The 19,086-nt window shown below is 38.4% G+C and overlaps 1 protein-coding gene across 6 annotated transcripts in view; it reads right to left on the bottom strand.

Moving 5' to 3' along the window:
• Nucleotides 1-19,086, bottom strand: part of Luzp1 (leucine zipper protein 1) — a 92,117-nt gene that overhangs the window by 15,159 nt on the left and 57,872 nt on the right. For 4 of the 6 annotated variants that reach the window (XR_390755.2, XR_390753.2, NM_024452.2 and 1 more), the window contains exons 2-3: nucleotides 18,124-18,226; nucleotides 351-442 (exon numbers count right to left, since the gene is read on the bottom strand). The gene's annotated coding sequence lies outside the window, so the exon portion shown is untranslated. The remainder of the gene's footprint in view (nucleotides 1-350; nucleotides 443-18,123; nucleotides 18,227-19,086) is intronic. The other 2 variants (XM_030253587.1, XM_006538921.2) reach the window with 1 other exon arrangement.

Here is a 19,086-nt window from a genome sequence, read left to right as displayed (position 1 = left end):
CCTCTTAATTATATTGTGGGGGATTAAGCTTGAACATGAGTTTTGTGGGGCGCACAACATTCAAATCATAGCAACAATCTCTGAAGAGTCATCAATTGAACATTAAGTGGCAAGTAGAAGACAAATAATACTTATATAAACTGTCAGACTCGAGTTTTATACCCCCACTAAACTACCAAACCAAATGGGTTCATGAACTCATGAGCACCGTCATGAACTGGACAGAGAGCCACGTGCACAGTATATGCCAGCACCAGCAGATGACACGTTCTCAAGCTCATGTTCAAGGCTGTAATAACACAGCTCTAATGGCTGGCGTTAACTGTCTATTGGACAGAACCTAGCCTTACCTGGGAGATGGGCCCTGAGCATGGAGTGGGGAAGTTGACTATGTTCATTGCTGCCTGCTGTGCGTGGCCCCTTTCTTGACAAGGATCCTGTCCTATATAAATGGAGAAAGGAAGGTGAGCAGCAGTGTGCATTCATTGCTCTCTGTTCCTGATCGTGGATGTGACAGGACCAGCTGCTTAAGATGATGGACTGTGCCCTTAAACCGTAAGCTGAAATAAACCCTTTCTCCCTTGAGTTGAGTTTATTTAGCAAGGTATTTTATCACATCAACAGAAAAAGAAACAAATGCTCACCTGAACAATTCTAAAAGAAATCTTAAATTAGCCCACAAAGGAATCAAACAAATCAGTAACAGAAGATGACTGGAAATAGACATATTTTGAAAGAAAAATACAACTTTCTAAAATCTGTAAGATAAACTTGGAACAACGCAAAAGAGAAGATGGAAAGATTTTTAAGAGCCAGAAGACTGTGAGTTGGTGTCTTCTATGGATGACAGGGAGCTGCACCCACAAAATCTTAACAGTGAGGTTGCCAAAACAATCTGAACAACTGATGCATCCCAACAGGGGCTGGAGGGATGTGTCACAAAGCCCAACCCCCAGAAGAACAACTACAGGCAACTGGTAGCTGCTAATTCCAAGTGGTCAACCCTAAATACACATTTACTCAGTAGGGAGGGAGGGAGGGAGGGAGGGAGGGAGGGAGGGAGGGAGGGAGGGAGGGAGGGAGTGTGTGTGTGTGTGTGTGTGTGTGTGTGTGTGTGTGTGTGTGTGTAACAATAATAATTAAAGAGGCCATGAATCTGAAGGAGAAGGGGGTAGCATATAGGCTAGAGGAGGAGAGAGTGGGTGTAAATGATGGAAATTCAGTATTTATGTATGATATCCTCTAAAGAATTGTAGGAGCATTCGTAGATGACCTGCTTCTGGGTCGGGGTTTTGTGCGTAGCAGAGCAGCTCCCACGCTTCGATCTATTGAAAGTCAGCCCTCGACACAAGGGTTTGAAAATTTTAGATTTAAAAAAAAAAAAAGAATTGTAGGAGGAAGTCACACTGTGGCTAAGAGATATTTATGGCACTTAGTGCACACAGTTGATGAAGTTTAACAATAATCTCAAAGGTAAGAAACAAACCGACAAACAGGCAAAGTAAACCGGATATGATGGCAGTCCCACAGCCAAGCAAAGTAAAACAGGATGATTGCTTAAACAAAGGAGGTTAGCCTCGAGACCACTCACTACGAGCTAACATAAATAATGTTAAATCATTAAACAGTAAAAAAAGAGTGGAAATCAAGTTGAAACAAGAAAACAAGTGTGTGTGTGTGTTTGGGGATGTTAACCAAAGACAAAGCTGTCTCTAGAAAGATAATAAAAACATGACAGAGATGACACTATAGATCTCAGAGACATTAAAGAGTAATTTATGAACAATTCTGTAGCCAAAATTTGATAATCCAGATGAAACAGACCAATTACCTGAAAGCCACAATTTATCCAAATAGTAGACACTGTTGAATAGGCCTATTCTGTTCACCAATAACTTTGTAAAATATATATTAAAGCCCAAATGGACTTACTGGTAAGTACTTCAAGCATTTAGAAGAGTATGCCAATTTTCCAGAAGACAGAATCACAGCAAATTATTTCCCAGTTTATTCTGTAAGGCCAACAAAATCCTCATAAGACCAAAGATATCACAAGAAAATAAAATCTACAGACCAGTATCTCCTGTACACAAATACATCTAAGGCTCTTCCACAAAATACTAGTATATGAAAACTAGCAATGTAGAGGAAGAATTAAATGCTACAACCAACTGGATTTATAGAAGAAATGCAAGGCTGCGTCAGCTTTTGAAAACTGATATAAGTCATCATACCAATAGGTTCAAGAAAAACCAACAAGAATCACATATGGAAGCTCAAAGCCTCCTGTGTGATGAGGGACAAGGCAAGAATTCTTGCCACCTATTTTCAACATTGTACTAGAAGCTTAGATAATACATTAGGCAAAAAAATAAAAAGATATGCTGATAGGGAGGAAAGAAAAAGAGAAAGACATGCCTCTCTATGTTGAAAATTCAACAGAATGATCAAAAAAATAAAGGCCACTTTAAAACAACTAGTGATTACAAGATGGTTGCACGGTAGACAATATATATAAAAATCAAAAAATTTCCCAATATACCATCAGTGAGCAAATAGAATTTGAAATTAAAGTACAGTATCATTTTTATTAACACTATAAAAATGAAATTTAAATGTAAACTCAAAACCTATATGCATTTTTCATAGTTTTACAGATTGTAAAACAGGAGACCTAAGTAAACGGGGAGAGTCTCCATGTTTACTGGTAGGAAGACTCAATACAGTTCCGAATGTCAGTTCTATAGGCTCAATCAAAATCAAAATCTCTAGCAACTATTGTGTGGATACTGACAAACTGGTAAAGTTTTGGTAGAGTTGGATGACCAGAAGAACTAACATAACATTAAAAATTAACAAAATTGATGCTATCCATCTAAGAAAGTTATCAGTCACAGCAGTAAGTATGAAAAGAATAGATAGATAAAGGAACAAAACAGCCCAGATTAAAAGCTGTCCTGTGATCTCTGAGAAAAGAGCAAAGGCAAAAAACACAACAAAAATCATCTTCTCTATAGATGGGGCTATAACCAGACTATATGCACAGACTTAAGTATAAAATGCAAAACTATCAACTCCTAAAAAAAAATCAAAAGGAGAAAAACCAGATGACCCTGAGTACAGTAGTAACCTCAGGTACTGTTCAAAAAGTACAATCCATGGAGGAAAGAACCAATAATCTAAGCTTGTTAAGGTGAAAGACATCTAGGCAAAACAAATATCAGGGGAAAAAAAATAACTAAAATACTTTTAGCAATAATACTAGGAACAGTGGTATACAACTTTAATTCCAGCACACAGGAAGCAGAAGCAAACTGTTAGAGCTGCATACATATAGAGACCTTGTCTTTAAAAAAAAAAAATTTCCGGGCAGTGGTGGCGCGCACCTTTAATCCCAGCACTTGGGAAGCAGAGGCAGGTGGATTTCTGAGTTCAAGACCAGCCTGGTCTACAAAGTGAGTTCCAGGACAGCCAAGGTACACAGAGAAACCCTGTCTCGAAAAAAACAAAAAAACAAAAAGCAAACAACAACAAAAACCCAAAAGGGGGGGGGGTATAGTCATATATATAAAATCTCAGTAAGAAAAACATGAGTCAACATGAGTCCTTAACAAAGGATATATGCAGATTACAAATAAGTGCATGGAAAAATTAGGTTGATTTAGAACTGAAAAAAATACAATAGACCAAAAGCAGTCCTGGTGGCTCATGCTCATTATCCCGGCACTCAGAAGCTGAGTCAGGAGAACTGCACCTTCAACTTGAGGCCAGCTTGATCAACAGCCAGACCTTGTCTCAAAAAACAAAGACCCTCAGCACCACTACATATCTATTAAAATGTCCAAATCACTGCTAACATGGAGGATACAGAGCAACAGGAATTCTCAAGTCCATACCAGTGGTAATGCAAAATGGTAGCACCACTTTTGAAGATAGTTTCTAGCAAAACCAAGCATGCTCTTACCATATGTTCTAGCAGTTTAACTCCTTGCTTACCAAAAATGGTTGAAAAACTATGTTTATATAAAAGCAGGCACACAAATATCTATAGTAATTGCATTTATAATTGGTTAAACCTAGAAGCAGGGAAATAAGTAAGCAGAGGGATAAACTGTGACATCCAGACAGTGGAGTATTATTCATCTTTAAAATGAAATGAGTTATCAAGTTTAAAAAGCCTCACATGGTATGACTAACTGAATGGCATCTGGAGAAAGCCAAACTATAGAAACAGGAAGGGTGACTAGTGCACAGGGAGCCCAGCAATGACATACTCTGTGTACTTTAATTATGGATCCATGGCATTCTACCTCTCTTTAAACCTATAAAATATATAAGATCAAGAGTAAAACCTATGTTGTCATGGCAGCACATACCTTTAATCACAGCACCTGAGGCAGAGACAGGTGGATCTCTGAATTTTGAGGTCGGCCCACCCTTATGGGCATATTATTTTTATGTGCTATGTTAAGTTTACCCTTGTGTTATTCAAATGCTGATTTTTCTACCCTCATATCTTGTTTCAATCCAGACACGGCTTTGTAATGTTTATGTCAAGAATCTCAAGTTTGTGTAAACAATTTTTACCATTTATTCTCTGCCGTGTTAATAGATATTGATCATCCAATGGCTGGAAAAACAGAGAAGTCAGGGAAAGAGGATGAGAAAGAGAAATCCTCCAGGAGTGAGGAGGAGAGAATTCGTGAGAGTTTAGCAGAAACACGAAAGTCCCAATGACAAGAATTATTGGGATTTTGGCTGGTAGGTAGCCAGATTAGTTTAATGGTTAAGATAAAACTGCCCAGATATTGAGGAGGGGCCTTGAAATAAATATAAATCTTGGTCTCCCTGTGTTGTTATTGGGAACTAGCTAGGATAAAGTTATATAGCTGGTGTATTAATTTAATAATATTTATATTAAATAATCCATTTTGCATTTGGTGCTCAATACGGAGAAATATTCACACTTTTTTTTTTGGGGGGGGGGTTGTCGAGACAGGGTTTCTCTCTGTAGCCCTGGCTGTCCTGGAACTCACTTTGTAGACCAGGCTGTCCTGGAACTCAGAAATCCGCCTGCCTCTGCCTCCCGAGTGCTGGGATTAAAGGTGTGCACCACCACGCCCGACTCAGTATTCACACCTTTAAAATTCATATTTAGTTATTAGATAGAAAGTTCCAGGTGAAAAGCAGAAAAGGCAAAGCTCTATTAGAGCTCTGAGTCTCTAAACCACTTGAAAGAATTCTGCTCTCCTCCAGGAGAGTCCTGCTGTGCACACAGCATTGGTTAATTAACAAAGGCTATGCCTAAAGTAGGGGCTTGGAATGAAATCTTGAATGAATCCCCTTGGGGCGGTGGGGGGTGGGGTGGGAGAGACAAAGAAAAGCAATACTTTTTTTCCTATTGACTATCAATAGATAGATACCCAATTTCAATGACTTAGAAGTTTATCCCAGGTAAAAGAAAGTATTAAATGGCTTAAATGTAAAGCCAAAAGGTCAAATAGGAAATTTAAGGCCATATGTGGTTGATATAGCCATAAATTAATGGGAAGACATGGGTTATCATTCCTCAAAGCTTCAAGGACAAGCCATAAAATAGGAGATGTTCTTGACGACACTATTAAAACTTTTATCAAGAACAGTCATAGACTGTCCACATTATCCATAAACGAGACAACAGCAGCTGACTATCCAGAGAGAGAGAGACTGCTAAAAGAACACAAATGGCCTTGCCACTAAGGACCATCCCCACTAGGATAGAACAATGGCCTATGACAGACAAAAAACAAACAAACAAAAAAATAAAAACAACAACAACAACAAAAAACAGCTGTAGGCTCAACATATAGAAGAGTCCACCAGCCCTTGGAATTCTCCTGTATTTGTGATTAAAAAAAAAAAAAAAATCTAGCAAATGGAGGATATTGACAGATCTGAGAGCAATTAATAAAATCATTCAGCCAATGGCTTCTTTACAGTCTAGAATCCTGTCATCTTCCTTGTTACCTAAGGAATGGCCTATTATAGTGATTGATTTAAATGATTGCCTTTTTTATGATTCCTTTACAAGAACAATATAAAGAAAGTTTTACTTTTTCAATACCCACTTATAATAATAGCTGTCCAATAGAAGGTCTTGCCTCAAGGAATGTTGAACAGTCCTACTTTATGCCAATATTTTGTACAACAGCCATTCGAAATAATCCTTAAACCATTTCCTCAATCCATAATTTACCATTATATGGATGATATTTTGTTGGCCGATTCAAATGGAGATACCTTAGAAAAAAGGTTTAATAAAACAAAAAAATTCTTTTGCTTTCTTGGGGATTACAAATTACTCATGAAAAAACACTAAGAGGTTTTTCTATTATTTATCTAGGACATAAGTCTGCAGAAAATTCAGCCACAAAAGACACAAATCAGGAGAGACAGAACTCTTAGTGATTTTTAAAAGTTGCTGGGTGATATTAACTGGCTACAGACAACAATTGGTCTCACAATTCAAGAGCTAAGTAATTCATTTCAAACTTTATAAGGTGATAAAGAATTAAATAGTCCAAGAAACTTAACAGCTGAAGCTGAAAGGGGACTGACTCTGGTAGAAAAGAAACTAGAAGATGCACATACAGGTCATACTGACCCAACGATGGTCTGTATTTTAGTTATCTCGCCTTCTACTCATTCTCCCATAGGAATTCTTGTTTTCTTTTTTTTTGTTGTTTTGGATTTTTTGGATTTTTTTTTGGGGGGGGAGGGGGTTGAGACAGGATTTCTCTGTATCGTCCTGGCTGTCCTGGAACTCACTTTTGTAGACCAGGCTGGCCTCGAACTCAGAAATCCACCTGCCTCTGCCTCCCAAGTGCTGGGATTAAAGGCGTGCACCACCACCGCCCTCCCATAGGAATTCTTATGCAGAGCAATTATATCTTAGAATGGATATTATTAGCTCACAAATGGAATAAAAAATTAAAAACATATAGAAAAGGTTTCTGCATTTATTCTAAAAGGAAAAACGAGACTTTGTCAATTAGCTGGAATAAAAGCATCTGAGATTTTGATACGTTTTACTAATAATATTGATATTACCTCATTATGGGCACAAGATGAACATTGGCAAAGAGTTTGAAGTAATGTGGGGGAGGATATTAACAACAAATACCCAAAAGCAAGAGACTTCAATTTATAAAAACTAATTGGATTCTCCCTTGTATAATAAAAGAAACACCAATTTCTAGAGGCCCTACATTCTCTATTGATGCAAAAAAAATCTGAAAATGTAGGTTATAAATCAGGAAAAAAATAGTAAAGTGGTTGAGAGTCCTTATGATCCAGTTAAAAAAATCAGAGTTATACACAATTCTTACAGTATTATTAGACTTTTCAGAGTCTCTTAATATAGTTAGTTACTAAGTCTCAATATGCAGAAAGAGTTGTCTGTATATAAAACCTGCTGAATTAATTCAGGATGATTCAGAATTAATTTCAAATACAACAAGTAATCAGAAATGGAAATCATCCACTGTGTGTAACACTATCAGATCCCATATGGGTCTACCAGGTCTTCTAGCACAAGGTAATGCTAAAACTGATCAACTATTAATAAGAAATGTACTAGAAGCCTCAGTATTTCATTAAAAACTACCATGTGAACAACAAAGGTTTTCTATCATTTAGCAACTAGTCAAGGAAATTATATATATAAAAAAATGTCCTATACTTGTTCTTTATATAACCACTTCATTACCTGCTGGGAGTAACCTAAAAGGTACCCAGAGAAATAAAATTTGGCAAATGGATATATTTTATTTTGCAGAGCTTGCAAAATTAAAATATGTGCACCATACCATAGATAAATATTCAAGATTTCAATGGGCAACTGCTTTAACTTCTGAAAAGGCTGATTTGGTAATTACACATCTACTAGACGGTATGGCAATTATGGGAATACCTGTACAAATTAAGATTGACAATGCTCTAGCATGTGTCCCTAGTAAAATGAAACATTTTTTACATATTTCAATATAAAGCATATTACAGATATACCACATAATTCTATGGGACAAGCAGTTGTACAGAGATCCAATCATACTTTAAAAGAAATGCTTAACAAACAAAGGGGTAACAAAGACCTTCAATAATAAATTACATAATGCTTTATTGACCTTAAAAACTCTTGAATGCTAATGAATAAAATCAACTGCTTAGAGACAATGAACTATGAGGAAAAACTGAACTAAATCAGCCTGTATATATTAGGGATGTCTTAACATCTAAATGGAGGGTAAGAGCCAGGCGTGGTGGCACACTTTAATTCCAGCACTCAGGAGGCAGAGGCAGGCATATTTCTGAGTTCGAGGCCAGCATGGTCTACAAAGTGAGTTCCAGGGCAGCCAGGGCTATACAGAGAAACCCTGTCTCGAAAAACCAATCAATAAATGCAATAATAAGTGAGTGAGTGAATAAATAAATAAATAAATAAATAAATAAATAAATAAATAAATAAATAAATAAATGGAGGGGAAAAAAGAGGGTATGCCCATGTCTCCAGAGTAGAAGAAAAACTATGGATTCCATCCAAATTGATAATAATCAGATATGACCAGGGAGCATTCCTGAAGATCTTGGCTGCAGACAGGAAGAAAGAAATCAAGAAAATCAAACAGGACGGGTAACATAATTTGCTGATCCCTCCATATGCAAACAGCTCTGAGATTGGCTAAGACATAAAAACGTCTCCAGCCAGAACTTCGGCTTGCTTAGCCAATAATCCTTTGGCTACAAAGTCCTCAGGACTATCATGCCAACTTATAAAGAAAGACTAATGTCTTTCATCTGCTCAAACAAGAACAAAGAATCTTCATTAACTAATTTGTGCACCTTGCACATTCCATAAATATGTTAACACAGAACTATGTATTACTTGTGAGAGTTTATATATTTACAGATGCCAATGAAGTTACAACCCTGACAAGATTCACCCTCAGGGATGTTGAGATGCTCAGGCTTTCTGAGCCGGCTTCCTGCCTGATCCTACCTCAGACTACTCCAATGCTGTTTCTTCTAAAGACTTGCTTTCAGGACAACTTCAAAACATCCTACTTACTTGGTCCACCCTTTCAGACTGTTTCAATCAGGACTTTGTTTAAGACTGTACTTTCCCAACATACAGAGACTGAACAACAAATGCTACAGCTAACTTTCTTAAGACTAACAATTTTCACAATTTTCTTGGGCTCCCAAAAGGAATACTATATCTAAAATCAGCAGGAAGCAATTATACGAGAAGCAGGACCCATTCCAAAGAAGTGGAGTAGATGATTTTTGGTCCTTCAATGGGTGTTGGATGTTTGTCATCATTAAAAGAGGGATGGTTAGAGCTGGAGAGATGGCTCAATGGTTAAGAGCACTGTCTGCTCTTCCAGAGGTCCTGAGTTCAATTCCCAGCAACCACATGGTGTCTTCCAACCAGCTGTAATGGGATCTGATGCCCTCTTCTGGTGTGTCTGAAGATAGCTACAGTTACTCATATACATAAAATAAATAAATCTTAAAAAAAAAAAAAGAGGGATGGTTACAGTAGTTATGGTCTTAGACAGGGAAGAAACAAAATACGGTATTTAGATTCAGGGATTTTTTTTTCTTTTTTTTTTTCTTTTTCTTTCCTCTATTATTCTTTCTCTCCTAGCTAGGGGTTAGGGAGGAGGGGACAGAGGAGGAGAGAGGGAGAAAAGAGAAAGGGGGAATATAGAAATATTATAAGAATAATAGGAAAAAGGGATAGAGATCACTGAATTTACTTTAAAAAAAAAAACAACTTTTTTTTTAAGCCATAATCTTACATTGGTATAGATCTTTGTATATTGATATAAAAGTTAAGGTTATATTTTGTTACACTGGCATAACGTTTTGTATATTTATACAAATTTAAAGTTTTTAATGCACATAATGTATATGTTTTCAACATTTGGGATATTGTACCAATATAATTCTTAAAGATACAATGAAAGTTCTATTCCTTTTAAGCCTGCTATTACAAACTGTTAAGGATAATTAAGTAATATGAATTAAAAGTCAGGCAATCAAACTTGTGGTCATAATAGATACTAGTTGAGTTAATTACAGTAAGATGTTTTCACAGTTATTCAAATAGTAAATAGAATAAACAGTGGGTGACAATTCAGATATTCAATAGATAGATGGTCTTCAAAAACCTCAGAGATCCACAGAATATGACATTTAGAATGATTTCATTATTAAGAGATCTTTTCTAACAATGAGAAAGATCTGCTCCTGGAAGTTATCTCTAATCCACTTCAAAGAAGATAAAAGAGCATCAAAGAACCTCCATATGGAGTTCATCTCAAATGTGACAAGCTGCCACTGGGCAGAAAGCTGCCCATGCTACATCTGCAGACAAAATGCTATCCAGAAAGAACAAACAGGATGCAGGGAAGTTGACTGCCAAGCTCTGCCAAGTTAGGGTAAGCAGTCCTTCATACTTCTTGCTTCACAAAAGGTCTGTCAGATATTCTGGGCATGAAGGCTGAAGATAGAATCCTAGAGAATTTCTGGGGGACTTCCCAGACAACCTGCTCCTCTGTCATTTCTATAGTTTCAGAAGCTGCTGGCCTGTACTTCCTACATACTCAAGTAATATTTATTCCTTCTCAGGTCTGTGATAGGGGAAAAGACTAGATAAAGTTTCAGAATAAATCTTAAATTATATAGGATTTAAGAAAATGTTTTATGTCTTAGAAGATGCTTTAGGTCAATAAGACAAGTTATGATAGAAAATGATTTAGGTACAAAACTCTAAATTCACCAAGTTAGGATGGACAATAGAATATAACTACAAAATTGGCAAATAGTTATGGACTAGATATAACATGAATCTTACCTGATTAGTCATAATAATTGTTATCACTGTATATAGATTATTATGAGTCTTCTGTCTAATATTTGTTTTTTATTAGACAAAAAAGGTGGAATGTAGACATAATGCACTGTGTAAAGGTTATCCTTGTATTATTCAAACGCTGACTTCTCCGCCCTCGTATTTTATTTCAATCCAGACATGGCATTGTAATACTTGTGTCAAGAATCTCCTCTCTCAAGTCTGTGTAAACAATTCTTACCATTTATTCTCTGCTTTGTCAATAAATGCTGATTACCCAATGGCTGGGCAAAACAGAGAATAGGGCAGGACTTCTGCCAGCCAGGGGAAGGAGGAAGAGATCAGTCAGGTTGAGTAAGGTGGAAAGAATTCTTGAGAGTTTAGCAGAAATATGGAAGTCCCAAGTTGCAAGTATTATTGGGATTTTGACTAGTAGGTAGCCAAACTAGTTGAGGGGTTAGAATAGATAAGATAGACTGCCTAGATATTGAGGTGGAGCCTTGAAATATTTATATTAAATAATTTTGTAGACCCTGTCTCAAAAAACTTTTTTAAAAAGTTAAAGTTAGTATATAAATAAGTTGGGTGATAGTAATTATTAGGACTAGCTCATGATGAAAATCAATATAAATGCCCTGGTTTTTTCAAAAGACTACTAAAGAATCTGACTAGGAAGACCAAACAGGAAGCACTGTGATACTCCAAGCAAAAGCCAGTGTGGCTGATAACAGAGACACTAAGAAGTGGTCAGAACTCTGGCCAGGTGAAGGGAGAACCCCATGCTTTTGTTCCTAGACTGCACATGATGTATAAGACAGGCAAGAAATTAAGGATGCTTCAGACCAAGGTTGCTGGCCTGAATTTGTAGGACAGTGCTGTCCTAAGTCCAATGAAATTAAGTATAGATGGAACAGTAAGAAAAGGAAGATAAGTTTAAAACATTATCTGTGAGGGGTTAATGGTCAATCAAAGACAATAGAGCCCATAAACACACAAGCAGGGTCAGAGCTCAGAAGAGAGGTATTCTTACAATATAAATCTGTGAGTCAACAAAAACAGATGGCTTAGAAAAATATAGAGAAAATAAGACACCAACTGTCTAAACCCCAATGCTCACAGGGATGAAAATATAGCAAAGGGGACAAAGCATCTGTGAGGCAAGTGGAAAATCACAAGAGTGCATAGCACATAGTGTAATGGAAGCTTCCAAAAAGTAAGACTAACACAGGTGGATCTATCAAGACAATTATGCCACAAGTATTGCCAGCACGACACCAGTAGGGCTGAGGAGATGTCTCAGTTGTAAGGCATTTTGTCCAGCATATGTGAAGACTGGTGTTTCATCTCCAGTACCACATGTGCAGGGTCGCAGGGGTTCAGCACTATTTAACAGAATAGTGCTGGAAACAGCAACAGAATCAGGATTTGAAATTAGGGGCAGTCCATCCCATAATCAGCCACCAAACACAGACACTATCGCATATGCCAGCAAGATTGTGCTGAAAAGACCCTGGTAAACAGCTGTCTCTTGTGAGGCTATGCCAGTGCCTGGCTAATACAGAAGTGGATGCTCACAGTGATCTATAGGATGGAACACAGGGCCCCCAATGGAGGAGCTAGAGAAAGTACCCAAAGGAGCTAAGGGGGTCTGCAACCCTATAGGTGGAACAACAATATGAACTAATCAGTACCCCCCAGAGCTCGTGTCTCTAGCTGCATATGTAGCTATGGGAAGAGAGGCCCCTTGGTCTTGCAAACTTTATATGCCCCAGTACAGGGGAACACCAGGGCCAAGAAGTGGGAGTGGGTGGGTAGGGGAGCAGGGCGGGGAGAGGGTATAGGGGACTTTTGGGATAGCATTTGAAATGTAAATGAAGAAAATATCTAATAAAAAATTAAAAAACACAGTCTAACCTATAAGAGAACAGCCAGCATCTTATAGTAAAACTGACTCCCAACAATTCAACTGCAACTGAGGCTTGAAATACCAAATGCCTTCTGGAGCTGTGCACGGGCTCCATCTGGTGGCTGCACTACATGGTCTGAGCCATCAGATGGAGCCCGTGCACAGCTCTTATAGAACAGCAATGCTTGGGAGAAATTGCTACCATCAAACATGGATCATCCATCACTCTGCCCCGTCTATGGTACAGCTCTCTTCTCTCCTCTAAGTTCTTCTAGACTCTTTCCCATCTCTCCATAGCCTACATGCTTCCACATTCTCCAAAACTGAAGGGAACAAGTCGCTTTCCTTTGGCTATTTGTCCACTGGCACAGCAAAAGCCTTAACTATTTTTACACTAGTTGGGGGATTAGGGACTCCACAAATTTCATATGTTCAGTAATAGAAAGGATAAAGAATTATTAAAGGATTTATACTAACTTAACAGTTACCAGAAGACAAATAACACCATGTTTCTACGAGAAGCTTTAAAAGCAATGCATCATTGTCGATATGCTTAAAACCATTAAATTGTACAATGTAGAGGTGAACTCCATGATATACAACATCACAATAATAATTTGTTTGCTTTCATTTTTCGAGACAGGGTCTCTCTGTGTGGTCCTGGCTGTCCTGGAACTCTCTCTGTAGATCAAGCTGGTCTCAAACTAACAGAGATCCACCCACCTCTGCCTCCCAAGTATTGGATTACAAGTGTGTACCACCATACCAGGTTCAATAGTGAAAAAAAAAATTTAAAACCCACACACCTAGGCATGATAGTATTTCTGTAGTTCCAGCTACTCAGAAGTCTAAAGCAAGGGGATTCTTTAAACTAAGGAGCTTAAGACCAGCCTAGGAAACATAGTGAGGACCCCATACAAAACCAAAACAGAACAGAAGGGCCTCGGCCTACCCTCAACTGACATTCTCCAAACATTCCCTTTTACCACTTTACACTGAACTTTTCATGAACAAATATCTTAAGAGGAAATTATAATAGTTAATATTTATTCGTCAACTTGATAACAATTTGGTATCCAACAAATCTCCAGGCAGACCTGTGAGAACTGTCTTGATTATATGATTATATTAACTGAAAGGGGAAGACCCACACTAGAGGTGAATGGAACAATTCCCCGGGATTAGCTCTGTAGATTCAGTGTGACCAGCCTTGACTTCTTCACCATAAGGGAACATTCTAAGTGTAAGCCAGAATAATCCTTTCTCAACTTTTTTTAAGAATCAGAATATTTTATTCTGGAAACAGGAAAAGAACTAATATAGATATGAAACTTTAGCACTTCTCCATCTATAAATTACCACTATTCTGAATTATAAAAAGTTCAGGAACCTGACTACTGTTTTCATGTGGATTAAATTTTTCTTTTTAGATGTTTTTAGTTATGTGTATATCTCTTTGTGAGTGTGCGTGTCTGTGAGGGTACCTAGAAGGCCAGAGGAGGGAACTGGACCTCCTGGAGCTGGAGTTACATGCAGCTATGGTGTCACAGCCCAGCATGGGTACCAAGAAATGAACTCTAGTCCTCTACAAGTGCACTTAGCCATCTTGCCAGTCCCTCCATTTGGATTTTAGTGTTAATTTTCTATCTTCTGTTCAAAATTGAGTGTGGAGACTCAACCAGTATAGCACAGGAATGAAAAAGCTAAACTCAGTTAACAACCAACAAGTACTTAATTGACACTAAAAAGAGAGCATTACATTTCCTATCTGAAATCTTTTCAAGGCTCTTATTCTTCTTAGGTTAAAGTCCAAATTCTCCAATTAAACCAAGAAGCCCTGCATGTTCTGGCCTTGCCTGCCCACCTCTCTCTAGCCTTGTCTTCAGCCTGCATGTTAAGTCTCATTTTTAGCTGGTTGTAGTGGTAGAAGTACTGGAGATTGAACCCAGGGCCTTGAGCATGTCAGACAAATGCTCACAACACTGTATATGTATGAGTTTTATTTACTCAGTATATTCCTCCCTACTTGCTTTCTTATTTGTATTCTGAATTCTCAGTACTCAGCAAGGAGCCTAGCACACAATAAATGCTTTAAACTTAGTGACTGTGAGTGGCTGAATGAACTTCCTAATGATTCAGTGTCTGGCCAGACACTGGCCTTTAACAGACAACACTAAGTAATACCAAGGAACTAACTGTTCATGGGTTACAACGGAGGAAATGAGTGGATCAGATGGAACAGGTTATCAGGTCCTGGACACATGTTCTAAAAGATCACACCCAAGCCCTGTACCCACTTGCTCAGTGGCTTAACCATCATATTGTGCCCCTTCAAGACTGCAGGTCTGCGCCATGGAAACTGGGACAAACTGCTGAAACCACTCCTTATAGGCTGCCCAAATATTATCACTGGGCTGGTAAGAACAAAAAGTATTTCTGAATCTTCCTCTACTCCTTAGAATAGTTTTATACATTTATTTTTCTGTTTTTGTTTTTTGTTACAGGGTCTCTCTAAATAGTCCTGGCTGTCCTGGAACTCACTATTGACCAGGCTGGCCTCAAACTACATACCTTTAATTTCTTTAATACACATCTCCTATCTGGAGAAAGCAGTGGAGGTGCTGTATCCTGGGCTGTCTACAAAAGAGAAAAGATTCCTTTCTTCCTAATGTTTCCCTGCTCTCTGCAGATGATTCATTATTCAGTAAATATTTATGGCACATCTATGATGTACCCAGACTTCTGTGAAGTGCAAGAATAAAAAAATTAAGAGCTTCTCCTTTGTCTTTGAAAAAATAAGACAGACATAGCCAAAGGTAAAACAATGGTTTTTTAAAAAAATAAAACCATCCCTACTGGGCATAATGTCACTCTACTGTGATCCAAGCACTTGGGAAACTGGGGCAAGAAGATCAAGAACTCACAGAGAGGGCTGGAGAGATGGCTCAGCAGTTAAGAGCATGCTGCTCTTCCAGAGGTCCTGAGATCAATTCTCAGCAACCACATGGTGGCTCACAACCATCTGTAGTGGGATCTGATGCCCTCTTCTGTATACATAAGTAAATAAATAAAGGGTTTCATTTCCACACTTTCACTCTAGAGTCCAAGTGCTCCTGGAACTTACCATGTAGCCCACACTAGCCTCAAATTCATAATGCTCCTGCCATGTGCCTGGGTCATGGGCATGTACCAACCATCAGTTCCATCTTTTACAGCCAATGTCTCTCACATCAATATCTACCTCAGTTCTGATTAATATTAGAAAGATATCAATTGTATTTCCATTTGGCAGATCATTTTTGCCAAACTTCTTAAGCCTCTTTAAAACAAAACAAAACAAAACAAAACAAAACAAAACAAAACACAAAACCAAGAACAGGGCCTTGTTTATTTCATGCTGTCCTTGAACTCAGTATGTAACCAAGGATGGCCTAGAATTTTTTAGACCCTCTGCCTCTACTTCCCAAGTGCTAAGACTATATAGGTATATATCATAGCACCTGGCTTATGTGGTACTGGGGACCTGAACCTGGGCATGCTAAACAAGCATTTCACCAACTGAGCTACATCCTAAGCCCCTTAAACCTATTTCTAAGTGAACCTAGCTAGCCCTTTAGAAACTAGCTCTTCTTCCTGCCCTTGCAGATCAGGAAGATCTGAAATAGAACATAAAAAATCCTGCCCTGCCCCTTCTCCCAACATAGTTGCCATGATTCATTTCCTGTTCCCAACAGTCATTTATAGCAGGGGTCAGCAAACTTCTTTGCAGTTTGATATATAACCAACCATACAGACTTAGGTTGGTCCTGGGGACTAAACCTGGGCATGATAAACAAACATTCTACCAACTGAGCAGCTTGCCTGATTTTATAAATAATTTAGTTGAAATATGGCTATGTTTATTCACTTCTATGTCTTACGTGTCTGCTTCACACTATAGAGTTGTTGGGACAGGCACTTTTCAAAGTGGAAAGAATTCAATGTACAAGTTGTCTTAGTAACTCATCATCAATTCTTGTCTAAGCACTTCTTTCTTTCTTTCTTTACTTCTTTCTTTCTTTCTTTCTTTCTTTCTTTCTTTCTTTCTTTCTTTTTTTTTTTTTTTTTTTTTTGAGACAGGGTTTCTCTGTATAGCCCTGGCTGTTCTGGAACTCACTTTGTAGACCAGGCTGGCCTCGAACTCAGAAATCCACCTGCCTCTGTCTGCCTCTGCCTCTGCCTCTGCCTCTGCCTCTGCCTCTGCCTCTGCCTCTGCCTCCCAAGTGCTGGGATTAAAGGCATGCACCACCACGCCCGGCGTCTAAGCACTTCTAATGACAAGAAGGACAGACACTTCCCCACCAGAAAACTCATTCCATCTTTGAAGGCTCTACAGGAATTCACTATTTGTCAGCCTCGAATGTTAACCACATTATATGAAAACTCAATACCATCGGACTTATACCAGACTGAGATCCACAGGGTAAAGAACATGTTTATATGTTATCCACTACCTCATGACAAGTTCCTCCTTGTCCTTACAATGTCCTTTTCATGCGTGGATTGACTTGAGTAGTGTTACCAAGATTTCTCTCTGTATCCAGGCATTTCCATGACCACTGCACATTTTCCAAGCTTTCCCCCAGTCCTTTCTCTATCCACAGTACACCAGAAGTGACGAGGACCACGAAACCCCTTAGCTGTCCCCCCTCCTCAGTTCTCGTCCTCACAGTCCTAGTTCATTGTTATTCTCCACAGCCTTCCTGTGCCAATAAAGACGGGCTCACAAAACCCAGAGAGCAAAGGAATAGCTGTTAGTCTAAGTTTCTCTAATGTTTATTCTGGTGTGCTTCTGAAAGGTAAGTGAGCCACCATCTCAACCCAGAAAGTAACATTCTCAAAAGGTGGATGTGATACAATGAAAAGGACCTAGTTTAAAAACTTAATTCTGCCTCTTGTTGCCTGTGTAAACTTGATAAGTTATTTAACCTCTCACCTCACTTTCTGGCAATGATAAAAGCACTAGCCTTAAAGAGTTGGAATAGGTATTAAGAAAGAAAACGTATGACAGACAGGCCTGACACACAGTAAATACTCAGTAAGTGACAGGTTAGCCCTGCTCCTTAAAGTTTTTGGCTTCCTGAGTAGACTCTAACCCTATCAGGCTGTGGACACAACAGAGAAAACATGTAAAGCACTTAGCTAAGCTTAGCCACATATATGGTTCAAAAACAAGGTATCAACCAACACTGACTTTCCTCCCTGGGGTAGAAAGTTGTCAAGAACTCAGAAAACACCCAATTCTATTGGTCTGCCAGACATCACTGTGCAGTATACTTACCATTTAGGTAATGGGAGCTTTCTGTGGGAACTTATGGTTGCCCTCCCCACTGTCCGCTGTCTTGTAAACAGTTACTGCCTTTCACGGGTAGCTGCTTGTTGACCTAGACAGAATATAAAAGAAGAAATAAGTATAGCATGAATCATGCCAAGGCTCAGATGACCCAAAGACTTTCACATATAGCTCAGCATCAGAAAAAGGCAAGGAAGAGCTATACCTATAGCCTGACTGTAAAGAAAGCTACCTATGTCTCTGAAGGGGAATGAGGCTCCGTGCTACCTCCCCTCCTATCAGATAATATGATTCCAGGCCAGATTGTCTTAAATTAAAAATCTATTATTTCCCAATATTCTAAAGATTTATGACATCTTGCATCTGGGAAGCACCTCAGAAATCAACTAAACGCCCAAGTGAAAGAGGAAACTGGATCTTGGAAAAGGTAAGTCATGCAATGACATAGGGGTAAAGCTGGAATTATACTAATAATGTTTGGGAAGACAAGTAGAAAATCTATTACATCCTGGGCAGTATATTTTAGATAAAATATCAGTGTGATAATGTTGCATATAGATAATCTAAATCTTAAGAAGTGACTTTGTCCAAAATCCTATAACTTAGTAAACTCAGTCAATACTTAAACTCATTTATTTGATAAAAAGCCATTTCACAATACTAACTCTCATTTTATCACCTTTTTGACTCAATCATCAAAAGTGGTCTTTACCACCTATTAATTTTAGCTTAATTAGAGCTAAGGTAGAGTTTCTACAAACCTCTCTCTAGTTTTATTTATTTATTTTTAGTTTTTCGAGGCAGGGTTTCTCTGTATAGCCCTGGCTGTCCTGGAACTCACTTTGTAGACCAGGCTGGCCTCGAACTCAGAAATCCGCCTGCCTCTGCCTCCCGAGTGCTGGGACTAAAGGCGTGTGGGACCATGCCCGGCTTCTAGTTTTATTTAAAAAA

This window comes from Mus musculus, chromosome 4 (assembly GCF_000001635.26).
Source record: "Mus musculus strain C57BL/6J chromosome 4, GRCm38.p6 C57BL/6J".
Classification (NCBI taxonomy): Eukaryota; Metazoa; Chordata; class Mammalia; order Rodentia; family Muridae; genus Mus; species Mus musculus.
Note: the sequence above shows the minus strand (reverse complement) of the source record. Positions and strands in the feature narration are given on the sequence as shown.